At 37.6% G+C, this 15,567-nt stretch overlaps 1 long non-coding RNA gene across 28 annotated transcripts in view; it reads left to right on the top strand.

Moving 5' to 3' along the window:
- LOC122327072 overlaps window positions 1-15,567 on the top strand; it is a 51,477-nt gene that overhangs the window by 26,099 nt on the left and 9,811 nt on the right. For 15 of the 28 annotated variants that reach the window (XR_006247569.1, XR_006247591.1, XR_006247590.1 and 12 more), the window contains 5 exons: window positions 5,410-5,547; window positions 7,107-7,242; window positions 10,756-10,999; window positions 14,465-15,254; window positions 15,331-15,406. This is a non-coding gene — a long non-coding RNA (uncharacterized LOC122327072). Of the gene's footprint in view, window positions 1-4,443; window positions 4,552-5,409; window positions 5,548-7,106; window positions 7,243-10,755; window positions 11,000-14,464; window positions 15,255-15,330; window positions 15,407-15,567 lie in introns of all 28 variants that reach the window. The other 13 variants (XR_006247589.1, XR_006247585.1, XR_006247583.1 and 10 more) reach the window with 5 other exon arrangements.

Here is a 15,567-nt window from a genome sequence, read left to right as displayed (position 1 = left end):
ACTCATCCGACACAGCCAAGGACCCTTGACCGTGCCAAGTCTGTACATATCATTTTGTTTCCATAAGGGGCTGCTGACAGATCTTGAGCCTGACACAAACCATTAACTCTGAATGATGACAATGAAATATATTATCATTTCATGAATAATTCTGTCATTCAATGGGAAAGGAACAGATTAGCCTTAGCATGCCACTCTGGTTCAGCCATCACAAGATATTTTATATGACAATCAAACATGAAATCTTATATCAGTTGGTATTTTGATTCTTTTTCGCTGTCCCCACAGGGCAGGGTTGAATGTGCACACAATGTTTCTTTCATGCCGACCGATTGAACAGCAGGTACGCAATGTTGAATTCGGTTAGCCTCAGAATCACTACCCAAACTTTGGAGAAAAGTTTTTAAAATGATTTTAGTATATTTCAGCAACACACAGACACAGTTTTGTCAACTTGCGTAAACTTACACGGTTAAATAGTATGTTAGCATGCTTCCATTAGACATGTTTATGGGTAAGTTATCTGTACTAGCCATCTGTTTTTGATTATTTTAACTTCTAGGGTGTTGTGTGTTGGTGGTGTGCTAACATTGGAAATGTCAATGGCTAAGCTATCTGTAGCTACAAACAATTCTGTTTGTTATGAAAAGCATTTCTTATGCCATGTTATGCTGTGCTAATTTAACCGTGGTATAGTGAAACTGTAATTATACAAATAGTAATCGGTATTTAAAAAAATCCATGGCTACTAAACTTTTCTAATTTTTTACTAATTTTCCTTAGGGTGGCATTTTGAGTGAAATTAGCAAATTGCTATGCATTTGTGGTTGCCCAGGCATGTTCACATTCGACATGTGAATTGCTAAGCTATCTGTAGTAAGAACTACCTAGAACATGTTAGAAGTTATTTGCAGTGAAAACGTACTGAGTGGATTTAGTAAATTGTTATGCAGATTTAAAGGTGTTCTATGTGATATGTGATAATATATACATGCTAATAGCCAACCTATTTATATTTAGCCACATTTCTAACACTTGTGAGTGTTTTGAATGGATTTAACGGAATGCTATGCAATCTGTAGCTAGCCACAATCCTAATGTGTTGCGGGTAGTTTCGGGTGTGTTTCCTATGTAGTGAAAGCGTATAATGAATTAACTTATATGCAGTTTCAAGGGTGTTTTGTGTCATTGCTAGGGTATGCTAACATAACACATGTGAATCGCTTAGCTCTCGGTAGCTAGCCACAATTCTACAGCCACAATTTGTGTCTTTTGGCTAGTCTTCAGGACAGTTTCTGTGCAATTAAGGTGTTAATTTAGCAAATTGCAGTTAAGGGTGTTCTGTGTGGTTGCTAAAGCATGCTAATATGTTTTTGGGTAAACTATCTATACCCAGCCATGTTGTAGCACTTTGATATGGTTACTAAAGTGTCCTGATTGGATTTTGTGAGTTGCTATGTACAGGTGTTTTGTGTGGTTGCTAGAGCTAACATAATGAGTAAGCCATCTGTACCTAGCTAGGGTGTTGTATGTAATGTCCAATCTGTGTGGAGTTGCCATGCAGTTGCAGGGGTATTTTATGAGGTTGCTGTGAGTTGAGTGAGAACACAAGCATTGCTTGTGTGTTGCATCAGATCTAAGATGTATATGTTTATGAAATGGTTGCGTCTTACGTCTCAAGACAAAAGCATATTTTTATAAAAAGGGTATTGATGAATCACAAAACCTGTTATGTATATTTTATACAAAAAAATCTGGAGAAGTGTAGTTTGGAGTAGACACTTTGTAAAAGCAGAAACTGACATTAATGAAGACAAATGTGAATCTTTGAGGAGAATCTCTCTATTTAACTGATTTAATTACACCATCTTATCTTTTTGCTTTCCTTGGCCTCCACATTATTTCTTATTTTATTATAATTAAACAGCTGTTTGACTGATGGGATTCACCTTGGCTTTCAGTACAGGCTTCCTACAAGGTTTTTTTCTTTGGGAAATGATTTTTATGACACTAGTTGGTGTAGCTGAAAATGGTTTAGTCTGAAAGTGGCAGATATTGGTCGCTAGAAAACTCAGAACATTTCAGAAGCTTGTTACCTGGGAAGTCCAGCGTAGCCTTAGGGTACATATGTTTTTGAACATACTGACACTGAGCAGGACTAATGGTGATTTAACTTAAAATCCAGTTAGACTATAAATCCTACTTGACTGTAAAATGGAGAAGAACATTTAGGCGGGTAAATCTCAGCAAAACCGCATTTATATTCTGTTCACATTTATTCAGTACAGTATATTTCAGTTCTGGCCATATATTTTTTCACTAATATTTCTGCAATGCAATTTTTGCTTTATAGTCTTTGTTCTTTCCTTCACAATTTATTCGCTCTTGTAGTCCACTTTTAAAAGTTGTATAAATGTGTTTTGCACATTTCCAACTGATAGAGGAGAAACGTAATTACTTCTCAAAACTTCAAATTAAGCATTTATTGCAGCATTTCTCTTGTCATTTCTTCACAGTTGTGAAAGCTGCTTAGGAATTGGGATCCCTTTGAAAGTGCAGTTTTATTGCCTTTCAAACACTTCGCTAATTTAGTGTGTTCTCCGGGTCTTGTAAACAGACTTTAATGGTCTATGCCTACCAACTCACTGCCGCAGCTTCATAACACTGCTACAACATGGACAAACCATCTAATTTAATCATGAAAGGGACCCTAGTGCACTTTTGAGACCAAATGAGACTTTAAGAGCGAATACAGAGCTATGAGTCACTGTAATAATTTTGTGATTATGCAGTATTAGTTTATGATTTACGAGACATGCATGCAAAACCTCATCGTCAAGCATCTTTGGTTGTACCATCACGTCCTTACTGTGAGTTGTTGAGGATAAGGTAATTTTAATGAGTGCGTTTTCATATTTTAGACAACTCATGGGACGCAGAGCGGCATCGGTTTTGAAATCACGGTACATAAAACATTAAAAAGGTTTTTTGGGGATGTGACAGAGTCGCTGAATCAAAGGGTCTAAGTTCTGATTCTCAGCTTTGAAACAGTAAGTCCATGACAGGAACTCTCCAATGGATTCAAATGGGTCACAGTTTAAACGGGTCAGCTCTGATCTGGAGTCCAAGTGTGGATGTTGGAGTATAACATGGCTAAAACTCACTCTGGGCTTTTGAATTTTGCATAGGAGTTGTTTAGCCTAGTGGGAGGAATAGTTCACCCACAAATTAAAATTCTGTCATCATTTACTAACTCATTTTAACAGGTCTGACACATCAACTTTTTACAGAGCCACAAATGATGGAAATGATGGGAGATGGGGAAAAAAACACACACAGATGGGAGGAAATCTAGCATCACAAATTCTCCCAGAAATATATAAGTCTTTGCGTCCTCACAAAATATTTGCATTCTATGGCAAACTATTGTGTTCCCCTGAGAAACATTGTGTTTGCTTGAAAAACATTTCCACTCTCTCACAAACCAATCGCATTCTCTCACAAAACTGTTGTGTTCCCAAGGGAAACTTTTTGCATTTGCTTGCAAAAAACATTAAAAATTGCATTCTCTTGCAAAACTATAATGTTCCCAGAGAAACGCGGCATTCATTCACAAAATTAGCATTCGCTCACAAAACATTTACAGTCTCTAACAAAACTACAGTGTTCCACACTGGAATTTTTTTTGCAAAAATTACGTTCCCCCACTAAGTTTGCATTCTCTTGCGTTTCCCTTGAGAAATTTGGCATTCGTTAGGAAACAAAAACGATTTTCTCGCTGAAATACATTGTTACCAATTGAATGTTTGATTGGAAATAATTTTCACTCTTTCAAAATTGTAATGTTTGTGATCACTTGTAAAACATTTGCATTCTCTTGTTGTTCTACTGAGAAACTTGCAGTTTCCTTGAAAACAAAACGCTGTTTCTCATTGAAAGTTTGCTTACCAAACATTTGCACTCCTTCACAAAACAGTTATGTTTGCCCAATATACTTGCAATCACCCACAGAACATCTGCAAGAAAGTTTGTGTTCTCTCAAAGTATAACATTCCAACAAGAAAGTTTGTTTTCTCTCAAATCATATGTTCTCTCGTAAACCTTTATAGTTCCTCATTTTATCACAAAACAATTCTGGTCTCTCACAAACTATTGTTCCATCCAAAAACCATGCATACTCACCACATATGATTTCCATCACTATCGTTTTGCAAGGAAATACAAAGTTTCACTAGGGAAAAACAATCCTTTTACAGAAGGTAGTTTTGGGGGGCCAACAAACTCAAGGTTTCTCGGGGGAACGTAAATGTTTCGCAAGACATCTCCTCTTTTTAAACCCATCAACATGGAATTTCTGCAATTCCTGCAACAGTGTTAAAACAAGAAAAATGCTTGTAGCAAAGCAAAGAAATTAAGTCTTTGTTTCTACGTTGTTTTCTCAAGGAACTTGGATACTTGGGCATACCTGAGCCTCGCTATAGGAATCGTGGGAAAGACATTAAGCCATTCACAGCGTTTTGGAACAGAAGCTCAGAGAGCGATTATCCTGAGGTCAATGGCAGGAATCATATGAGCTTGATGGACAGCCTCTAAAAGCCTCACCTCCTCTCTGCGGAAAGCCGTTTGAGCTTTCCTAATTACCTAATCCTCTGGTTTTCTGTTGTGTCAACGACAGCCGAATCCCTTTCCCGAATTCAAAATCTGGTTATGGATTACATGCAAATTAGGGTTTCTTCCAGTCTGCTTTTATAGGACGTTATGCATATTTATGCAAAGCAGCGCCAGTTGTTTCTATTTTAGTTTTCTCTTGCCTCTTCTCCAATAGGCGTATCATTTAATTAAAATAAGACTGGCAGATTCACAAGGCGAAACGTTGCATCGGGAAACTGTGACAGTCCGTCCTCTCGATGTTCATCAACATTATTTTTTACGTAATACCAAAGTTGTGATAGCATGTTTCCTATTGCTTGTTCTTAGGTTAAATAGATTCGGAAGATGTTTTGAAGAAGTATATTTAATGGCAACTTTGCATGATTTTATTGTAATGTGTTTTGGGCTGGGTTAATGTACTATATATGATGATACACAAGAAAAATGTAATTCCAAACTTTACGAATTGTTCCTTTTTTGCAAGTCACTCTAAATTAAAGCATTCATTAAAAACATTAATGTAATTGCAATTAACGTAAGGTTGTCCTAGTATATACACACACACTTGGCCTATAATAAATGGTAAAAGGCCACAACACACATATATCATTTATAAAAATCTCCAAAGCTACAAATACATTCTCCTCCTCTCAGTCCCCATGTTTTCAGCTGGCTCTGTATCTGTCTCTCCCCTCCCTCTGTTACTTCACCTCCTTTTCATCTCGACTTTTCAATCAATAATTCAGCTTCTCCCTGCAGAGCAGGCCGACTGACGGACTGATTAAACACACAGAAGGCATGAACTAAAGAAGAACGAGGGACTGAGAGAAAGAGAGGGACTAAAAGAGCGAAAGGACCAGACAGAGATAATGGGAAAAGAAGCAGATTACGGAAAAGGTAAGAAAGAAATGGACAGATTCGGAGTGGAAAGTCCCTGAAATCAAGGCTAAGAGGACAGAGGCATGATGGGAATTGAGATGGTTTAGGGGAAGAGGACATGAAATACACAGAGAGAGAGAGAAAAGCACAGGGAAAAAAATAGAGGGAAAAAACAAGAAAAGCAAGTTGTGAAAAAAGAGTGATGGTGATACTATCAAGAAAATGGCAGAGAAAAAGGAAAGGGGTAAAGGAGATAGAACCTGTAAAAAGAATGAGTGAAAACGAAAATATGGTGAAAGAATTGTGGTAAAGAAGATTAAAAATGAACAAAAGGGTGAAGGACAGATGAACGTGAGTAGTATATGGAGAGAAAAGTGTCAGGCTTGATTCACCTCTCTTCTCTAAAAGCTTTTTAAATAGTATTAATGTGAATACGACACAAGCTTTGCCACAGACTGTCATAGTCTACTGAGTGATCGCTGCTCTTTCAAAGAGTAAGATTACGAGTACATGAGTAAATAAGACAGAGAGAAAGAACTGTTACTTAGAGAAGCACTTGACAAGAAACACAATATATTTGGTGTGACTGCATTGCTAATAGAAACTGTGGCGCTCCCATTTCATTGGCCTGTGTTCTTATGAAGCCCTGCCCATATTGTAATCCGTCAGTACTGAAGTGTACATCATCTATTCATCTTCCATTACTCAGTAGAAAGAGAGAGGAAAAAAAGCAAGAACATTAAGAGGAGAGGGAGAGAAATGTGGTGGAGTTTATATGGGAAAAGGAGAGGGTAGGAAAAGAAAAAAAGAGGAAGCAAGAGGAAAAATGGAGGATGGAAGGATTTGTAGAAGAGAGAAATGAGAATAAAAAATAGAAGTTAAAAGAAGGGAAAGAGGACACATAGAAAAATGGAAGGATGCATGAAAGGACAGAAGTGAGAAAAATGGATTAGGGAAAGAACATGAAGGAGGGCACAAACACAAAGGAAAATGAAGAAGAAAAAATAAAGGAAGGAAGGAGTGAGTGAGAAAAGGCCAGCAGTGAATAGAAAAATAGAAGGGAATAGAAAAAAGAAAGGAGGAAGGAAAAAATAGAGAATGAAAAAAATTGAACAAAAAGTGAGAAGGAAGGAAAATGGAGTAAATAAAGGAGGAAGCATGATGAATGGAAGTAGGGTTTAAAACAAAAGATACAAAATCAAGGGAGGAAGCAAAAATGGTAGAAGAAAGGAATGAACTGACCACCCAAGGGAAAAAAAAGAGAAACGGGAATGAAGGAATAAAACAGAAGATGGATGAAGGATAAAAGGGAAAACAACTGGAAGATGGATGATAGAAGCATGGAAAACGAAGAAGAAAAAAAAAGGGTGGGGGATAAAAAGGAAATGGAGAAAATGAGGAAAGCAGAGGTAGCAGGATGGAAAGAAAAATTAAGGCGGTAATTTTTCATGAATTACAGCTCTAGCTCTGAGGTTTGTTGTAAATACATCCAAACAGCATTTCACCTCACTTTACGTTTCACTCAGTGTAACAACTGGAGCTATAAAATATTTCATCTCTCGCATGTTGACTTCCAGAATCGAGAGATGGCCATGTGGGATCTGCAGAACCTGAAGTGAAGTGAAATAAACGAGGTCCTGTGAGTCTTTCTCTACTTGAAGGCATGAGTGCTGTTTCCAAACACATGATGACATCAGACCTGCATCATGTGAGGTTAGCAGGGGTTGAGCCAGTACTCCGATGTATGTTAGTCAATGAGAAGAGATCTGTTTTATGCACATAAGATTCCAGAATGCTGATGTGCACGAAAAAAACATCTTTTCTCAACAAACAACATGGTTTGAGGTCTCATTCCTGCTAATCGGTCTCCAGCAGCAATCACACTTTCTTCCCAGCATGATGTAGTCCTGAGCCATTTTGTCCATATAAATTTTAGATGTTTCCTTTATAAGACACCCTTACAGGGCTTGGAGTCTACACTAACAAGTAGATGCGTTGAACACCCCAAGAGCTTCCACAAAACATACCAACATGCTTGTGTTCCGGAGTAACAAATCACATGGGAATGACTCTACATATGCTTTCTGCTAAAGGCTAAAATTGTTTGTTGTTAGATAATGGTAGTAGCTTGCGTATAGCATTCTGAAGTCATCAGCAACAATTACAAAAACAACAGTTTTGGAGTTTCGAGCATGGACAACAAATCTGTGGACAATTTGCCAGTAATTCCGTCAACATGTGATAGGGACACAGGATCCAACAAGTGTTCTAGAACTCTAACTCTGAACTGGCTTGTCTGGAATCTGAAATACTGATGTAAGAGTGTGTTGTTATGGTAACTGGGCATGCCGACAGGGAGCTAATAGGGTAATTGACCTGCGAGTAGCAGGTTCTTAATCCACCCACAAAATTCTCACACACAAACAAACACTCCCCTCCCACTCAACCCGCAGGGGTCATCCTTTATCGGAAAACGCTGCTGTTTCTGTAACATGCATGGGGCTGAGTCTCTCATAGAACATCGGGAATGTGACTCACGTTGCAAGTGCAAAGAGACAGTGAATAAGAAAGAGACTAAGAAAGAGGTCTTTCCATATCTTCCATTCAGCCCTGCTAGAAACTATGGCTATAAAACCATGAAGGTGTCTTACATCTGGTATAACATTCCTATTCAGGTGTAAACTGGGCTGTAAACAGATGGACCACCAGATGATGGGGCCAAAGGTTGACTTGGTAGACCACCTTGAACTACTGGCCAACCAGCTAGCATATGTATCATCAGTGCAACTACAGATTTTTTTCCAGCAGGAAAATGGAAAAATGCTATTAAAACAGACCACCTGATAGAGAAGGTAGAGCAAAAAAACTGAGGGGGTATGGAAGATTTGAGCTGTTCATGTACCGTGTTTTCTAATGATCAGTCTGAGAATAGGAAGAAACAACAGGGAACATTCCCATAATGCACTTGCAGAAGCAGGGTCATAGTCTGTCTGCAGCAGAATCACAAGGCCAAAACCCATCAACTAGGAGAAAACAAGAGAACATAGATTCTGCAGGGATTTTCTATTCAATGTTGGGCTAGATCGATTGTGAAGTATGAAAACAAAAGATGCTTTGGTTATTAAGAGTGTACAGTGCATAGATCCATAATGAATAAATTAGACAGATATTCAGATGGAGAGGACAGCAATAAGACATGTGAGATGGGCATGAGAATAAAGCAGTGGCTTGAGTAAAGAAAACCGCAAAGTGCATTAGAAAGTCATCCTTTAAAAATGTGTTTTAAAAAAATTAATTCATTTATTATTCTGCCCAAATGACCATAATATATCTCCAGACCTGATGTTGCACGTTTTTATAGGCTTGTCAATTCAGGTTTTGACAATAAATTGACCTTATTTCGCATGCTTAGGCCGCTTTAGTTAAAAAGAAGTTATGAATCAAAAGTCTCCGGCGAGAAGCGTCAAATCGTTTACCGTTTCTCCTGCTGTCAAGCCTCCATTCTTGACAAAAGAGTTCCCCCAGGGGCGCGAGACGGATAACACTGAGGAACCCTCTCGTTTTCATCTTCCGCAACTCCCCCATGTCTCCATTTCACAGGGTTCGTGTTGCTGTGATCTTCCGAATTTCATGGTGTGTTGCAGATCTCGTCACAGTGATGTGGAGTAATGTACAAAGGTTTAGTACTTGGTGTTCTCAGTACGTGTGAGGAAAATTGCCGGCTTGGCGGAGGTCTTTGTGGTTGGCTCCAGAGCTTGATGTTTGTGTTGCTGCACAGCTTGATTAAAAAGCAACAGAAGCCAATACCAGCCCATAAAGGCTCCATAAATGGTTTTAATGTTTGTTTGTTTTTTTTTTTTTTTCGGAGTTGACATTTAATAAAACAGAAAGTTGGGGTGGAACATATCGAATGAATTACCTGGCAAAACCACAAATACACAACAATTTGGACCTTTATGACACCTGGCTTTTAACATGTGATCACACATGGGCTTTTTTTTTTTGCAGCATTTTTTTTTTTTTCAGAAAGTAGCATAAAGATCAGAAATACTTAATTTTATTACAGTAGATGTTTTACCAGTGCTCATTTTTGTGTACTTATGGAGTTAAGCCAAGCTACTGCCATTGAGATGAATGGGAATGCTAACAACTAGCTTCGAGCAGGTGTTCTAGACCAGCTTCCACGCCAACAAAACTACACTAAAACATTTGTACCAGAGATTTAAACAATTTCAAAATGAACCATTTCCAGCTTTCTTTGAATTAACTGTTAGGACGTGAACAAAAACGAAGACAGGCTCACAAACCATTTTGATACTTGCTATTGCTAATCAGCGACAAGTGTTTTTTATCATTTAGACATGGACCAAAAACCAAAGGATTTTAATTGAATTGCAGCATAGAGCACACAGAACAAAATAATGATATTCAAACTCGTGTTGTGCCATTAATTAAAACTCAGAAAGCTGGAAGCTGATTTGATTTCCTTAAGTAGCGAGACCTGTGCAACCATGTGGATGGGAAAATGTCCAGTCATTCGCCCCTGATGAGAATCCCAAAAACTGCTGTTCAAAAGTACCATCAGTTGTACTTTAAAGGCTTGTTGAGAGAAACCAACTGAGTCTGTCGTCATAATATAATTTGAGATCATTTTATCAAAGGTTATTATGTGAATAAAGTAGCTTACCTGAAATAGAGAAGGATTAAGAGTTAACATATGACCCCAAAAGAATGTCAGAAAGAGATAGGGGCGAACAAATATATGTAATCTGAATAATTCCTTTATCTGTTCTGTAAAATTTTTCCCGCTCTAAAATTTCCTCCCAAAATAGAATAATTAATACATCAGATCTCGATGTTATTCCCTTGTGCCTGGTATTATAAAGTTTTTTATCCAAAGTAAGCTCGCTCTCTATCTCTCTACTTTTGTCCTTGGGCTTAAGTATTAGCCATCTTTTGCTGAGGTGTTTCTTTTCATTGGCATTATCATTTCACTTATCAGAACCTTTATATGCTGGTGGGAAAGATACTAAACTTTTTGTGTGCATCAGCAGGAATGTGAAGTCTTTGTAGCACCATTCGGGTTTCGATTTTAGTCTTGATGGGCCAGCAATCAGAAGTATATTATATTATAATACACTATATATTACAATGTGCATGTTTTTCTTACACTTATTTTGAACTTTATTTTGAAGATGTTTTCCGATAATGCTTTCCAATAACCAGGTCATACCAAGTTGACCAAGATGGTCAACTAACTTTGGAACACTGTTTACCAGCTCAACCAGTCCCCTGCAAGGTCTACCAGCTGTAATCCAGTTGACCGAGGTGGCTTACCAGGTTGACCTCGACTCCATCAGCTCAATTTATCAACCAGTTTGGACATTCATGGATCGTGACTAGATGGATCAGAGCTAAGAATCACAACAGGACTTGGCTAATGACCATACAGCTTTGGAAGGGTATGAAGGTGAGTAAACAATAGGAGAGTTTTTTGGTTGAACTGTCCCTTTAAGAACTGCTGGTACCAATTATAATTCAACCTTTTAACTCCTGTCTTGTTTTTTCTCTTCCAGCATCTGTCTTCTAACCTTGTTTTTGTCTGATGTTCTCCAGTCTTATCTCTCTCCATGTTTGTCTCTCTCCTCTGACTATCTAGAGTATTCTGGGTATTTTTCTTCATGTTCTCAGTATGGCTACATTGGCTTCTCTCTTGCTTTCTCCGTCTGGTAATCACACAGCCCAGATTAGTTCCCTAGTGACTTGTGCCTTAGATCAGATCTGAGGCTTATATTTGATTCTGAGAGAATGTAATGGCCACCGAAACTGAGAGAGAATCTCTGTGCGTGTGAAAAATAATAACTAGCAGACACGGGCTGATATACAAAGAAATCTTTATTTAAAAACCATCTATGTGCATAATGAATTCCAAGCCATTTTCACTCATAAACATCTTCAGATAGTTGCTTGAGATTAGCCAGTCTAACAAAGGCTTCTTGAATAAAAACCAATTAAGCATTTTTCGTCATTCTGACTGAATACTGCTTGACACAGATTAAAGTCCTCACAAAGCCACAAATTGGCCATTCATTGTGGCTTCTCTGCTTATCCAGTGAAAAGGCTTGGTGATGTTGGTATCTTATGTTGGTAAGACAACCGTTTATTAGCACTGTATAGATTGGCTTTTTCAGATGTAACCTTAGTTGAATGATCTTCAAATTCCTTCATATTGCACATTTAATACAAAATTTGGTGATCTGTTTAAATAACTCTGCATCTTTAGAAATGTTCCCGACTTACTACAAAGCCAATAAATGTAAACATTTAATATAAACTAGTCATTTTAAATAGTTTTTTCCCCCCAGATGTTGAAATTCAGCTTATTGTAACAGTTCAAAAACAATATTTAATAGTTTTCAAAGAGTTGTTTTCCAAAAACCTTAAGCACCATATTTTTTACACGGCAACTGTCGCAATGTAGCAAATGGAATTATTTTGCACACTACTGCTCCACAATGGCCTAACTTTACCTCAAAATTATTACCATAAAACATCGCTTAACGTAGTTTAAAATAACAACAGGTTAAACAAGGGTTAAGTGTAGCGTTTCTTGCAAACAGTGTCTGGAAAAGGACAAAAGATGTTGCTTTCCACATCTGGGAATATCTGTTTTTGCTAGTGTAAAATTTGCTGTTGCATTTGACATATACAGGCTGAATAAACGACGTTCACAGAGAAGCATTAATCCACAGTCACACGGGGAGCCACACTGTAAATGAGAGGCCATATTTTAACATCTTTTTTTCCCACACATCCCCGACCGCAGCGAATTTATCACGTTCACGTCAAGTAGGCCTACTTTCTCTGTCATCAAAGGGAATGTCTCCAGGGACGTTGTAGCGGGAAATGCGGCTCTGACAGTGTTAGCATTCAATAGGATCCCCATTGCTACACCTTTTGATTTATAAACCCCAGCTAAAATCAGTAACCCATGGTGGGCTTGGAAAAGGGTTTCATCAAGCTCCTTCCAATTTTCACCATAAACCTGTTTTCCCTCTTGACCGGTCACCTCAGGAATGTAATTTTCTACTGATATGAGGCGATTTGGGGTAAATATTTCCTAGTGAAGAGGCAGAAGATCCCAAAAATGAAATTGACTTAATGAGATCAAAGATTTGTTTATGCATCAAAGCAACTCTAAAAGTGTTTTGAAAGCATTATGCCACCATAACAAATTAAGTCTACCAATGTAAATAACGTAAGCTAAAAGGAATCAGACATAACAAATTTCATATTTTGCAATACTTGATTGGGTTCACCGAGGTTTGTTGATGCTGCCATGACTTTTTTACCCCTTTTATCAAAGCCAGTTCATTCAGAGTTCACTACTAGGTCAAATTTTTGTCCACACTTGGTTTAAGTGCCTCTGCAGGGTCTATTTTGAGAACGAATAGAGAGTAACAAGTGAGCTCTAGCAACAGACTGGATAATCAGGGTATACAATATACGTATATGTATGTATATGTATGTATATGTGTGTGTGTGTGTGTGTGTTTATATATATATATATATATATATATATATATATATATATATATATATATACACAGTTTAATCACGTTAAAAAGGCTTTTTTTTTGGCTATAACTGAACAGAACAAATGCCACAATGGCTTTATGTACTATCTTACAAAGTGTAGTGATAATACAGACTTTGGATGCATTAATAATGGTCTTGAAAAGCATAACATCAACAAAAGGACGCATAAGAAAGAATGCACCCTTCACCTTCTGTTTCATTTTGGCAGTGCTAATGCTGTTTTCACACTTGAGAAAAAATGTGAATAAAAGGGCAAGGGTGCACAAGATGGCAAGCAGGTGAATAAACAAAAAGAGAATAAAAAACCAGACTTGGTTCATAAATTACTGCTGTAGCTCTTCTTACTGCACTTAGTGTCAGTCTACATGACAGACGTTTTCTAACAGCAAAAACGCAGTCGGCAAACATCTGTGTCATGTTTTGATGAACCAGTACAGCAATCTGTAATTTACAGCAACATTGCGTCTCCATTAACCAAAGTTATAAATCGCAATATGATGTTTTCATCTAGATAACGTATTAGAGTATTTGGAAATCTGAGGGCTACAGGAAATGCCGCCATTGACCAATCAGAATTCAGTATTCCAGACCAATGTAATAAGTTAATACGACTCTCACAAATCACAGTATTGTTCAGAATCTGACTTTCGTCAGAGTAGGTCACAGTTGGATTCCATTGCATTCTATTAAAATGAGAAATAAAGTGAAATAATTCGGTCATTTACGAATAAAGTCTTTATTTTCTTAATTTGATTTAAGTTTTACTTCAATAATCAAAAAATGTTTATTAATTGTTTAGGTTAAGTTAACAATAACAATGTGTTTATCGAATCAGTTGCATAAAATATATATTCACCCATTTACATGGGTTAGGGTTAGGGTTAACCCTAACCCTAACCCTTAAACTGTTGATTATTATGATATCTTATGCGTTAATTATTTTAAACTCTTTTTAGTTAAATTGTTGAGGCGTCACATATTTTGGTCTTCACAAATGTGCTATTTAAATTTATGTACATTAATTAATTTTGGTCTAATTTATTGTAATACTTTAAAAGAAAGTTTATTTGTATATATTCGATTTGTGATATTTCGTTATAATTAATGATAACAACATTGTGTTGAATAAACCATCCAAGTAAACAATTGATTGGCTTACTTATAAACAGTCAATCATCAACTGCCATAAAGTAATTGCAAAAAGGAGTTCCACCACTAATGCATTAACGAGATTAATTAGTAATTTTGTACCATAGATCATTTTGGAGTACACTGTGTACATGAGTGTAATTTAAATTACAGTTATGCCCATTTAAAAGCTTCTGCTGCTTTTCAGTGGATGTTTGGAACCCAAGATGCACGAGGGCATTGGGCATGTGGACCATTCTGGACAAGGCAGATCCGAGCCACCAGCAAAGGGCCCACTGAAACAGTGTCAATCAACAGAGGGCCATGCCACCCTCCAGACGATGGCAATCCCGAGTGCCCCCTCCATGCCAAGCCACGTCGGCAACGGAAGCCGAGAACTGAGAGCTAAAGGCTTAGCTTTTCATCAAAGGCAAAATGCTTATCTCCCACCACAGAGACTTGAGCTGCGTCATTTCCAAACATCTGCCACTGACCGACTAATGCTGAGAAAACTGATTTCTGATGAGCTAAAATAGCGACACAGAAATTCAATGTAAAGAGTAAAATCGAACTACTTTCTCCTCCGGGAATGAAAGTGCCACTATTTACTTAGAGATTAACGTCTGACTGGATGAAGCGCCAATCCCTTGCTGGAGTATTTTTGAATTTTGCCCTTTCAAATCGTTCACATTCATCTTCGAAACGCAGCTTATCGCTGCATCTTCTGTCGGCGGGATTACGTTTTTATTTCTACATGCTTCTCAGTCCGAACAACAGCAAAATTTGCTCTCCCTGAAAATCGCTTCCAGAAATCTGTGACGAGATGGAAGGATAGACAGCGAGTGAGTCAGAGATACAGACAATGACTCAATGAGCACCAGAGAGCTGATCATTTATTTATAAATGGCTTACGACTGTGACTGCAGTGGATTGCTGGTATAATAAGAGGCCTTGTGGACGTACGCAAGAGACTTGAGTGGCACACTGGGGAGAATGAGGTAAGCTGTGCAAATTTTTCTTCAGGCTGTCTTCTGTGCAATAAAAGGAGAACTAATAGGCCTAATTATAATTTAGGATGTCTGTTATCAACTGCAAGAGAAGAAAGCGACTCAAGTGGGGGAAAAATTCAACTTCAAGCTAAAATAAGCAAGTAAGTCAATCTAAAACGGTGATAGTGCAGTAATAACTGCCAATCATGTTTGACCAAAATTAGTGGTTTGAACTTATTTTCCCAGCGCATTTTATTTAATTATTTATTTATTTTTTGGTTGTGCTATATACTGGGAATATGCGATTTACATTTCATATAAA

The sequence above is a fragment of the Puntigrus tetrazona genome, chromosome 22 (genome assembly GCF_018831695.1).
Source record: "Puntigrus tetrazona isolate hp1 chromosome 22, ASM1883169v1, whole genome shotgun sequence".
Lineage (NCBI taxonomy): Eukaryota > Metazoa > Chordata > Actinopteri > Cypriniformes > Cyprinidae > Puntigrus > Puntigrus tetrazona.
This window is presented reverse-complemented; position numbering and strand designations above follow the sequence as displayed.